The following is a 12,251-nucleotide window of genomic DNA, read 5'->3' as shown; positions in this document are numbered from 1 at the left end:
CAGTAGTCTGATATTTCTTAACAGGTTTTTTTCCAGGCTGGGGGGCATTCAGAAAATGTGGTGAAGTAACAGTTCAACCAAACCAGTCACCTAAAGTAACCTTGACTGAAAGGCCAACTTTGGCTGCAACATTACCTAGAAAAAAGCCTCAGTGAGACAGACTTGAACATAAAACACACTTGGAACCAGGATGTGGGTCTCTGGCTAAAACAAAATGTATAGCAAAGAACTTTATGGTGGAGAAAGTGAACCCCTCTCAAGGATAAGCCAGAACCCTACACCTGGCATGCATTCCAATGAACTGGGATTTGGGGCTCATAACATTTCTACTCTGCTTCGCTTTCCTTCTGGGCAGTAGCATGGTAGTACAGGACAAATTCCTCAATCACATGGTTCACAACCAGTTACTGGGCCCAAGGTTCACATCTGCATGCCACATTTGACACTAGGCACACCATATGTTTCCACACATCACGTTCATGAACAGGAGAGATCCATCCAAACCCCAGCACTACCACCTTCACTTCAGCCATGCATGCCAACTTCTTCCTTTAGGCCTGTGCCAAATGTTGTTCTGGAGACTCCCAGCAATATCCTCTCCCAGAAGACCACCATCTTGTGTTTCTCCTGTCTCCTTCTGCCCGCCCCACCACTGTTCCAGTAACGTGGATCTGTTTGAAAGACTGTGGCTCTTTTTAAAGGATGCTGCTGTATGGTTAATTTATGTAATGCATATTTATTAATGTACTGTATGCAGGCTTTGCTCTCCTGGGTGGGTAGACTGCTTGAAAGAACAGGCAAGGATTAAGCAGACGGGGGTCCTTTCGCTTGATGGAGTCTACAGCTTCCTTTCTGCTGCACCCCAAGGTCTACAATATGCCAGAATAAGCAAAGTAAAGCGGAGTTCTAGTCATATCCAAACTAATCATGTACTGCAAAAAGAGAAGTGGTGGAGCTTAAAGGCACACATTTCACTGTAAGCTTTAACAGGGCATCATGAACCCTAAATACCCAGTTCCAATTACTCAAAGCACAACAGAAGGCAAAGTCCCTGCTAAAACATGTACCCAAGCATGCAGGATTGTTAATCTGCAAGGAATACAGAGTTATTCTCTTGTCTTAAAATTCAAGCAGAATACACAACTGAAGTACAGCCCTGGGGAACAAACAGGAATCAAGAGGTTATATTCAAGCAAGAAGATAGGATTGATCCCTTCCACTACCCCAATTAAACTAGGAATGTAACTGCATATACATTTGACTCATACTCTAACTTGCTCTCAATACAAGATAAGATTTTTTTATTCCTATAAACACTGGTGACACACGAACCGGAAGGAGCCAGCAGTTTTCAGAAGTTACTCTGGAGATGCTTGATCCCTAAAGGTTAGGAGTTTCCTAGGTTTCTCTGCCAGCTCTCTTCAACACATAACCCAAGAGGACAGGCAGAAGTAGGGACCGGCGTATCAGCAGCTAGTAACCCATTTCACTCAGGACAGCACTGGGCTCAAGCAAACAGGAGCCCAGCTGCTCACTGTGGTTTGCAGTTAGTTGTGACCTTTTAACTTCCTGCAAGAACATTGGGGCTTAATTCGGAAGTACCCCACACAGCTTTACAGCTGACTGGCCTTCAAACTCATTTTCTTAAAAAGCAGATGTTGTTCAAGGGGGGGGCGGAGATCTCCCAATTTCTCTTTCATAAAGAGAATAATGAAGCACACACCTAAGTACCTCCAGTTTTATCAGACTTGCTTCCTAGTAAGCATGCGTATGATTGGAACATTAATAAGGCAAGCAATGCTTTGGACAGAGGGTTCGGAGAAGGCAGCAAGACCAGTTCATGCCAAGGGCAACAACAAATCAACCAGTCACCTTAGGAATTGCTTCCAGGTGCTGGGGATGGGAACACTTACCCACCCACCCTGCTACCACATCAGTTTCTCTCCAAACTCTCAGGCCTTCACCTCCTCCATCCAGAGAGACAGAAAGGAATTAAGCCAACTCTATGGCCTTCCTCAAACTAGAGCAACAGCCCTAGGCAGTCAAGATGCCAGCCAAGAATTCCCTCTTCGTGAAACTAGAAAGACTCCCACACACTCTAATGCATATACTCTGCATGAGTGGATGCTTATACTATATTAATAGCCACTTTTTTCTCTCTCTCTCTCTCTCTCTCTCTCTCTTTCTCTCTCACACACACACACATTCTAGAAAGCTGTATTCGAATCAGCACCACACACAAACCTACTCTACATTATGTAAATGCAATCATATAATAAAAATATGTGTGCAAACACACAGCAGGCCCCACACATCTGGCATTCAGCACTTTACAGTACAGCATAGGCAACCCCCCCCCACAAGCAATTATTGTAAACAAGAGGACTTCCATACCAGATTTACTTGATTTGCTAGAAATCAAGGATGCATCGAGGACTACAGTAGGCCACACTGTGCGAGAGCTGACCAGATATATAATGGATGCTTCTGGGTTTGAGGAATTGGGGGGGGGGTGGTATTCCATATCAGCTTCAAAGGATTGGGGGAACAGGAGTGTGCACACAAATATAGCAATACTTTTCTAAAAAGCAATGTGCCACAACAGAGATATTTGCTTCCTCCTCTCTTTCCTCTCCATTTCCCTTCAGAGCAGTTACCAAAAAAGAAAAGGAGCTAAAGAAGGCAGATCAACCACACACAACAAATGCAAGCATTAAAAGGAAGATAAAAACTGATAAGATCATCTCAACACTCAGCCACAAGTATAACTTAAAATTAAATCACCCTCTTCCAGCGCCAGAAGCATCTTATAAAATAGGGAGGGGGGAGAATAATGCAGCGAGGAATGAGAATTAGGCAGCAGAAATAGCAGCAAAACTTCTATTTACTATGCAATCCTCATTACAAATCCCTGAGCTGGTACAAAGAAGCAACATTTCAGAAAAGATGTGGGGGTGGGGGTGAGATCTTGCCCCCCTCTTCACCCCCCTCCCTACAATACCGAACCTTCCCAGTGCACAAAAGGAGATAGTGATTTACAACAACAGCCACTTCCTCCCCCCTCCACCTCACAATACCCACCCTATTTGTCAAATATAACCTTTTTAGAAATTCAACAGTGTTTACTATTGGTGTCCCCCCCACCCCCAAAAAACCCCTCACAAACAGCCAAAGGTTGGAGCCAAGGGGGGGGGGAGAGAGGAGAAATGAGAGATACCCGTTACTCACTACCAATTGTTTGTGAAGCCATACACAGATGTTAAGTATAGGAAACGAAAAGGGAGAAAGGGGGGGGGGAGAAGCAACAGCAATCACCCCCTCCTCTCAAAAACAAACACACACACACACACACACACAGACAGACTTGAACATTAGGTTGAGCCTAACACTCAGTAAAATTTAAATATATATATATAGTGGAGCCATTTCTGCATGTAGACAGCAAAGGGGGGGGGAGGAACGGGGGGGGGGAGAAGCGATACAGGAGCCCCTCAATGTGTCCTTCCGAAAGTGAAGCCGGGAATGGGGGGGGGGGGAGAAAGATGCCTGCATAATCCTTTGTCTCCGTCAAAAATTAAAACACACAGAGAGAGAGAGAGAAAACGAGCCTTTTGTTGTCGTCCCCCCGTTTCGGTTACAGCTTCCTCCTTCGCCTGTCACCAAATTCCACGGGGGGGCCCCAGCCCTATGCCAGCCCAGCCTTGTGTGCGCCGTGTTGTGTAAGTGTGCGTTGTGTTGTGCTGTGTATGTGCGCGTTGTGTGTGAGCGAGCGAGAGCCTCTTCCCCCTCCCCCCCCGCCGCCTTATCCTCCTCTCTCAGCAGAAAAAACAAAGGGACGGAGGGGCCGCCTTTCCCCCCGTATTTGCACCCCAAAACCTGCCCAGATCCCCACAATATTCACCCCGCCTGGAAGGAGCCTGTCTGCCGCTTCTGCTCCCGGGGCTGTCAGGGAGGAAAGGCGCCGGGGAAGGAAGGATGACGGAGGATTGGGAAAGGCGGCCGTAGCCAGCTCTGAGCGCCGCCGCCGCCGCCGCCGCCGCTTCCTCCTTCTCTGCGCTCTGCCTGCTCAGCTGCCTCCCTCCTTCCCCTCCAGCCTCCCTCGGTGTGTGTACAGCCGAGGCTCTCGCTCATTGAGTTTCCATTGAGTCTCAGGGCCAAACCCACTGATGTCATCCTACAAAGCCCTGGGCCCTCCCTCGGAGGTTTAAAGGGGCAGCGGCTTGTTTTTGTTGCTTCTTGCTTTGCGAGGGCTTCCTGGTCGCCCACGCTGGCAACCGCTTTTTTTGAGGGGGGGGGGGGAAATAAACGCGCGGGGGACGGGGGTTCTGAAATGACCCGCTACCCATCCCCAAAAAATATGTACCGGCGCAATTTTGTGAAAGTTGTTAGCAGCTGTCTAGCTCACACCTGCACCGCAGTGCATCGCTATCGCGTTGCGCGGAATCCAGAAGAACGGCCGCCAAATGCCTCTCATCTAGGTAAACGAAAAGGCGCCCATTGCTCGGCTCAGGACAAGAGAGGCTGCAAGCTTCTGCACATATTAAGCTGGAGGGGAAGCTGAGCTCATCCTAACTTTCTGGGTAGGCGGCCAAAGCATCCAGCTCGGTTGCACAGCTCAAAGCTTTTTAGCAAATCCATAATCCACAGACAGATAAACACCTCAAGATCAGAAAAGTTATATTTTGCGCACTCTGGACAAAGGGCTGAGATGTGGGAGCTTATAGTCCTAAAGCATGGCCCAATGTAGTTAGTGCATTAACAGCCAAAACTTCCACACGTTTTCTTTTTGTAAATCCCATTAAGACTTCCTACCAAGCCAAACATGCACAGGATCCAGCTGGAAGTATCCCTCAAACAACAAAGGGCAGTGTTCAGTAGGACAGCATCTGCACTGCATGCAGAAGGTCCCAGGATCAACCCTCAGCATCTCCAGGGGGTAGGGCTGGGAGAGAGAGACCCATGTCTAAAACCCTGGAGAACTGCTGCCTGTCAGCACAGGTCATTGTGCTGAGCTGCAAAGACGAAAGGCCTCTAACACAGTGTAAAGCAGCCTCCTGTGTTTCCTAAAATCTCAAGATTGTGGCTTGCTTTGCATAACATCCAGCCTGTACGGTGGTACCTCAGGTTACATACGCTTCAGGATACATACGATTCAGGTTACAGACTCCGCTAACCCAGAAATAGTGCTTCAGGTTGAGAACTTTGCTTCAGGATGAGAACAGAAATCGTGCTCTGGCGGTGCGGCGGCAGCAGGAGGCCCCATTAGCTAAAGTGGTGCTTCAGGTTAAGAACAGTTTCAGGTTAAGTACGGACCTCCGGAACGAATTAAGTACTTAACCTGAGGTACCACTGTATTCTGGAGAATGTGAGATGTTTCTTTCAAGTCTCCACACCAAAATATTTTTAACACTCTAGACTCATTACAACATTTATTTGCTTTTGTTTACTTATTGGACCCTGAGCCATTTGCAAGTGCTTGTTCTCAGACATGTCTGTGCAGCCATCATGTGCTGCCTGAGGCAGTTGCTTCAATCTGCCTCATGGTGCTTGGTGGAACATCCCAAGAAACTCGCTTAGGAATGGGCTGTATGCTTGTCTTCAAAACTCAGCTTAAAGTCAAACACAAAATCCAAACCATAAACATTTCAGGCTGCATTCTGTCGTTTGCATTGCTTATAAAATGGCTGTTCCTCTCCCTCATATCTTCCGGCCAATAGTTTTATCAAACAACATTTACTTGATTAGAACCATCAGTCTTTGGATCATTCATATACATACCTGTATATGAATGTTCTGAAATGGTTCACGTTTCTCTGGATGTGTTTGATCAAAGGTCACAAGACAAGCATGACTACTACTTCCTGAATACTGTGGATCCAGTTCTGTGAAATTCCCCACCCAGGTGATATCAGACAGACCCTCTCCCTGTTGAACTTCCGGCACTTAATTTCAGCAAGCAATTTAAGTTTTCTGATTTTTGTTGTCTTTAACTGATTTTACAGTATCTTTATTGTATCTTTTGTAACCTTACTATACACCACTTGGAGATTACGGTCACATCCATACCATACATTTCCCAAAGACTCCTGGGAACTGTAGTTTGTTAAAGGTGCTGGGAGTTGTAGCTCTGTGAGGGGCAAGTTGCCCCAGAATTCTTTGGGGAAAAACATGTACTTTAAGTGTGCTTTAAATGTATGGTGTTGATGTGACCTCTCCATTAACAAAAGTAGAGCAGATAAAAAGGTTGGTAGCATCTATCATCAAATAATTGCACAATACGGCAATTGTATGCTCTCATACAGCAATTGCCCTGGTTAGGGCCATAAGACATCCTTGTCTTGCTTAACTGGAGGTGCTGCGTAGCTTCCTAGAACACAGCCTCTCTCAGCTTGGTCACTCCAGTTCTAGCTTGGCCATGCTTCCAAACCAAGGAGTGCGTATGTATGCTCATGTAATTCGGCTGAGGTGCCCAACCCTTGTTCCCTTTCCCTAAGCATCTGGGAGTGGCTGCAGTCTGTGGTAGCCAGAGGAAGCCAATGCGGTAGAGTAGTGTCAGACTAGGACCTGGGATTGGGAGGGGAGCCATGTATGTCACCTTGCGCTCCCTGGAGAAAAAGGTAGGATATAAATGCAATCAATCAATGGCCAAAGTAGGATTCCTACAAAAACAACAACAACCAGTGAAGACACAAAGCTTGGTCTGGATTCAGCAAGCCCTGTTGCCTGTGGCTAATATTTTGTCTGGTGACAAAACTCAACCTGGGTCTCTAATGTGTATGTGTGTTAGTACAGTGATGATTCCACAATGGTGTCCTTGTAGCCACACAAAAATGAAATTAGTTAGGAAATTTATAAAATTACACTTGAGGTTCGAAGTGGATAGAGGGAAGTTCTTCCTCTGTCAAGGACCCGCTTCATGTGTTATACATGTGAAAATAGCTACACACAATGGCTGTAAAGCCACCTGTCAATGATGCTGCTGTATCACCCTGTGTTGCGGATCCTGCACTAGACAAGAGACTGGACTTGCTAGATAACTTCAAAGGTTAGAATCTATGATTCTAGCTGATTGGCAGTGGCTACTGGACAGACAAAGGCTTTACTCACACTGTTTCCCAATGTTTATTTTGTTTCCCAAATTGTTAATTTCCACAGTATATTTGAGCTTTCCCACAGTGTAAAAACCACTTGGGGAAATATTGTACTGTAGAAGGTTTAGCACCCACCCATTTCCTTGTTATTTACATATGTGTGTTTTTTCTGGAAGCAAATAACATGGGCACAAATATTATACTTGCACTATATTCTGCTATATTTCCAGAAGTGGCTTTTATGTGGTGTGACAGTTCATCTATAACACAAAAATTAACTAGTTAGGGAAACATCAGGCAAATGGAATAAACTGTGGTGTGAATGCAGCCCAAAAAAGGGTATTATTTTTTTTTACACACACATAATTAATTCCTCAAAGTCACTGCCACATGGATGTGGTCACGGCCAGTAGCTTTGATGACTTTAAAGGGGATTTGACAAATTCATAGAGGATATGTCAAGGCTGATAGTCAAGCTATATATTTAAATTTGTATGCAGCTTTTCCATATAAATATATGCTGAAAGTGACTCACAACAGAACAACAAAAATGCAGATCAAGATATCATTACAGTAACAAAATACTAAGATGACATTCACACCAGACATTTCAAACACAGTCAAGACTCAAGACACATCGCTTTCCCCATGGAATCCTGGGAGCTGTAGTCAAGCCTCTTGCAGAGCTTCATTTCCCAGCACCTCTAGGAAACTAAGAGTCCCAGGATTTTCTGGGAAAGATCTGAGCTTTCAGTGTGTGAGGTGGATGTGACCCATATCATTTTGTGACATAACATGACAATCCAACAAATAACTCATGTTAAAGACATCATAAAACCAGCTATCCACCAGTGGCTAATATGGGGATATTTTGGTTGCCCTGTTACATCTGGAACAATTCCAGACTTCTTCACAGCGCTTTGCATTAGTTTTCTGAGGTGACAAGTATGTCATGTGTTGACAAAGCTCTAAGAATCCACTTGGATTTCTTTTACTCAGCTTTACGCTTTTTAAGCAGAGAAAGAAGATTCTTGAGTAATTTAAAGATATCAGCAAGCAGGCTCTGTTATCAGCACCCAGAACCCCTCATTGGTTGGCTCGTATGCAAGCTAAGCTGGCCTGAGACAAAATTAATTACAGCCACACCTACAGGAAAGTAATGCTGCAACAATTTACTCTGTCACCTCCCAATGTTCCTAAGCACCTTTTGCCCATGGGAGTATAGCAGCTCACACAAACTCCAGAAACCCATCTGTTATTAATTTGTGCAACACATTCATCTAACCAGCAGAGTCTACGGAATTGTGTAAATGTGTCAGGGTTGCTCTAGGCAAACTTTAGGATATATTGACCAGACCTCAATAAGTTTGCTGACAAACGCTAGCCATTGGCATGACTAGACTGAGAAGGCTATGCATTAGATTTTGGCAGGAAGGCAAGGAAAAGTGCATTTCCCCCCACCCATCAATTTCCCCACTCTTTTTTACCGTATGGTTTCATTTTACTTCAAACTTATGATTTTCAGGTGCGTGCATTCAGTTTTAGGGACTCACACTGTACCCTAAGATTTGTCACTGTGCTCCACTTAACACAAAGACTTGCACAGCATTGAACAAAAGAGGCAAAAAGTTCGCAGTCTTGGATTGTCCCTCTAATTGCCTGTTGTCTTGTCCTTGGCCCGGAATAAACAGATATTTTTCTTTAATTTTTTAATGGTAAGTTTGGACACTTACTTTTTTTCTGCAAATTCCTTTCACAAGAAGCTAAATCTGACTCCTGCACTACCCTGTCTTAAGGTTTCGTGCTCCATGCCTTTTACTTTTTAAAAACTGGATCAATTTATTGAGGGACATGTGGGGGAAAACACTAGGGAAAAGGATGGGATGTACGGTAGCTCACTGGCAGTTCAGCCTGTGCTTTGTATGCAGGAGATCACAGCTTCAATGCACAGCATATCCAGGTGGGGCTGAAAGAGCCCCTGTTTGAAATCCTGCACCGTCTTATGCAGCTATAAAATTATGCCTTTATTAATAGGTTTTTTAAACAAAAAACAACATTGCAGCCCTAGGCGTGTTTACTCAAGAGTAAGCATCAATATGTTCACTGAGGCTCACTTTCTAGTAAATGGGTTGCAGTGAACTAAGTTCTACTCAGAGTAAACCCACTGAAATTCATGGAGCCAAATGAATTGCGGCCATTAATTTTAATGGGTCTACTATGAATATAATTCACCCATTGTGTTTAGGGTTTCAGTCTAAGGCTACAATGTTGTGTACACTTCTCAGGGAGTAACTGTCATTAAGCTAAATGGGAATCTGCTTCTGAGTAGACATGTATAAAATTGCACAATAACAAGCCCTAACTCAGAATTATGAGAGAAGGAAACATGAAAAAAAATTATTGAGGGACAAAATCAACATGAAATTCAATGTGATAAAAGGGCATTTTGGTGCACCCTTAAAATCTGAAACAGAATTGCAGTCTAACATCACTTTGTAAGCCTGACTTGACTTGTGTGAACTTGTTCTTTACAAGCTCAGCCCCCGTGCTTAGAGCTATTTCACTATATTTTGTATCCAAATATTTCTGCCTGTGTTTACTTGCTGCTGCATGGAATAACACATGAATATGGCATTTGGAGTTTGTAATTATGTGATTTTAAACTGCTGGGGGCAGTCTCTTGATAGAGAGTATGTTTAGCCTTGTGCTTTAGACCTACGGATCCAGCCAATTGTTTTATTATTTACCCCACACAGGTGATCTATATCTATTTCCACCCCACAATTCCAACATGTGGCTTCATTTCAGGAGTAGCAGACTGGATGCTGCTAATTTATTAATCAGGGTATAAGGCAGCATCTTACGCACCTATAAAATTATGTTTTTATTAATGTGTGCGTGTTTTTATAAACAAAAATAACATTGCAGTCCTAGGCATGTTTACTCAAGAGTAAGTGTCAATATGTTCAATGACATCACTTTTTGAAAGACACCATTATTATATCAATGTACAGAATGTGAAACTGAATAAGAGGCTTAGAACAGCAGTCAAGGAGAGAAACTTGGAGACACACAGGGAAGGCACAGGTTAAGGGAACAGCTACCGGGAAGTGATTCAGCACAGAAAGTATAAAAAGAGAGAGCAGGATGTTCAGAGAAAGTTAGGAGTTAAAGAAAGCTTGTTTAAATAAAGTTATTTGTTTCATAGAAGACCTTAATGATAATTAATACCACAATTCTATGATTCTATGACACAGATTTAACAAAGAAATGCTAAAATTCAATGCCTTTTCTGAAAGGTAAATTAAAAAGTGTTTTAGTGCCAGATTAGAGGGGAACAATTAACATGATGCTAAACTGGCTCATCTATCTAGTTTGTTATTGTGCACATCAAAACCACATTTCTTCAAAAGGATGGAAAAGGAGCATCAAGGTGATCTACACCTGTAGAGATGTTGGACTACTGTTTTTTTAAGATCTAAAAGATAGAAAGAACATTGGGAGAGAGGGGACACACAAGAGGACAACAATGTGATTATGATGTCATGTTGATACCCCATAAAAAGTGACTGAACAAAGGATGCCTCCAAACCCAGTATTTTGTAGAAGAGATTCAAGTGTATACCAGTAAATTTGTGAAACTGAAGCGAATTAAATCATTCTGTTGCCCCTAGAACAGTAAATCCCCTTGAAAAAAATTAAAATTTACTATTTGTAGTTAGGAAAGTGATGGGCAGTGCACTGAAAAGTGTGCAGAATGAACAAATAATGAAGGGCAAATTGAATAAATGCCCCACAAGCAAATCAGAGTGACTATTCATTGTCATATAACCTCTCTGCAAATATATTGGAACAAATGCTCAGTAAAGACCAGATACAATCTGACATTCACAGAAACTTTGTGTAAGCAAATAAGGGTGAATGCTCAAGACACGGGTTGTCTGGAAGAACACAATTCCAGTGGGTGGGAGTTCCGCTGTAAACGTTTAGTGGGGAAGGACCCCCGGCCAGTGACGACTGCACTAATAGTGCACTATCCTACCTGAGTTGACATTTTTTATTATTATTATTATTATTATTATTATTATTATTATTATTATTATTATTACCATCATCATTTCTATACTGCTTTTACCCTCTGCCTTAAGGGACATCTTTTGTCTTTTGTGACAGACAGATGCCCACAATGTTACTCTATACAGCTTTATATTTGTAAGGAAAAAAATCTCAAAGCTGCTTACAACTTACATAAACATAAAAGTTCCACCAAACATAAAATTTAACATTCCATCTCTTTCCACACCGCCTACAGTTGGCTCATGGCCAAGCTGAGTGAGACTCAACTATCTCAGCTACCCAAGACCAATGATTTCTTGTCCTCTTAATCTTTCCATTTTTAAACCCGGCTTCTTAGATACCTTTCTCCAGCCTTTTATCTTCTGCAATGAGGGCTTGGGGATTCAGTGTACTCTAGGTAGTCCTCAGAGGCTAGGAGAAAGCCAAGCTGTCAAGCAACCAGCAATGGACAACATTACCTGCCCAAGTCAATATTAAGTGGTGTCATAGAGGGTGAGTTTACTTCATCAGTAGCTTAGGCCTCACTCACCTGACAAAATGGCTCTTCATTTGTGAGGAATCGGTGAGGTGGCCTCATTTCTGAAGATCTGAGCTCTTCCATCATAACAAAGGCCAAGCCGGGACTGGAACATTCCTAGTTCCTTAGTCAGAGCAAAGTTGTCTATTCCAGACTTTTCATATCATGGAGTCTTTCTGAGATAGAGCTCACAGCCCCCCCCCCCCCGACTCCAAGTCACAATCACAATCCCTATGGCAACTGTCATACTTGGTGAATTTGTAGACATGAAGGTTAGGCAACAGTCAATAGATCTCTGCCTCATGGTTTGTCTGTGAATTAATGGATTTGGCCTCCACCCCACCTTCCTCTTGTCTTAGGCCCCCGCTTGAGAAATTTACTGAATTGTTTGATAGTTCTAGCCTCCAAAATGTCACTGTGGTGAATCCTAGCACTTCAGTCAGCTATGTGGACCACTGTTTATAACCTGGACCATCCCAAACAATGCTTTACCAAAGTGGAGCAACAAATAAATTGTCCTTCCAGCTGACATGGAATTCAAATATCTTTAAGATCTAGTCACATCA

The 12,251-nt window shown here is 43.4% G+C and overlaps 1 protein-coding gene across 5 annotated transcripts in view; it reads right to left on the bottom strand.

Annotated features, from left to right (window-relative positions):
* The window catches only part of CSNK1E (casein kinase 1 epsilon), a 47,571-nt gene extending 35,705 nt beyond the window's left edge, over nucleotides 1-11,866 (bottom strand). For 2 of the 5 annotated variants that reach the window (XM_082240916.1, XM_082240920.1), the window contains exon 1: nucleotides 11,698-11,866. The gene's annotated coding sequence lies outside the window, so the exon portion shown is untranslated. Of the gene's footprint in view, nucleotides 1-3,608; nucleotides 3,634-3,901; nucleotides 4,117-11,509; nucleotides 11,644-11,697 lie in introns of those variants that run through there. The other 3 variants (XM_082240918.1, XM_082240917.1, XM_082240919.1) reach the window with 3 other exon arrangements.
* Nucleotides 11,867-12,251: the final 385 nt, after the last annotated feature.

Source organism: Podarcis vaucheri (genome assembly GCF_965113315.1).
Source record: "Podarcis vaucheri genome assembly, chromosome: 10".
Lineage (NCBI taxonomy): Eukaryota > Metazoa > Chordata > Lepidosauria > Squamata > Lacertidae > Podarcis > Podarcis vaucheri.
The sequence above is the reverse complement of the archived record's forward strand: the minus strand, read 5'-3'. Positions and strand labels throughout refer to the sequence as shown.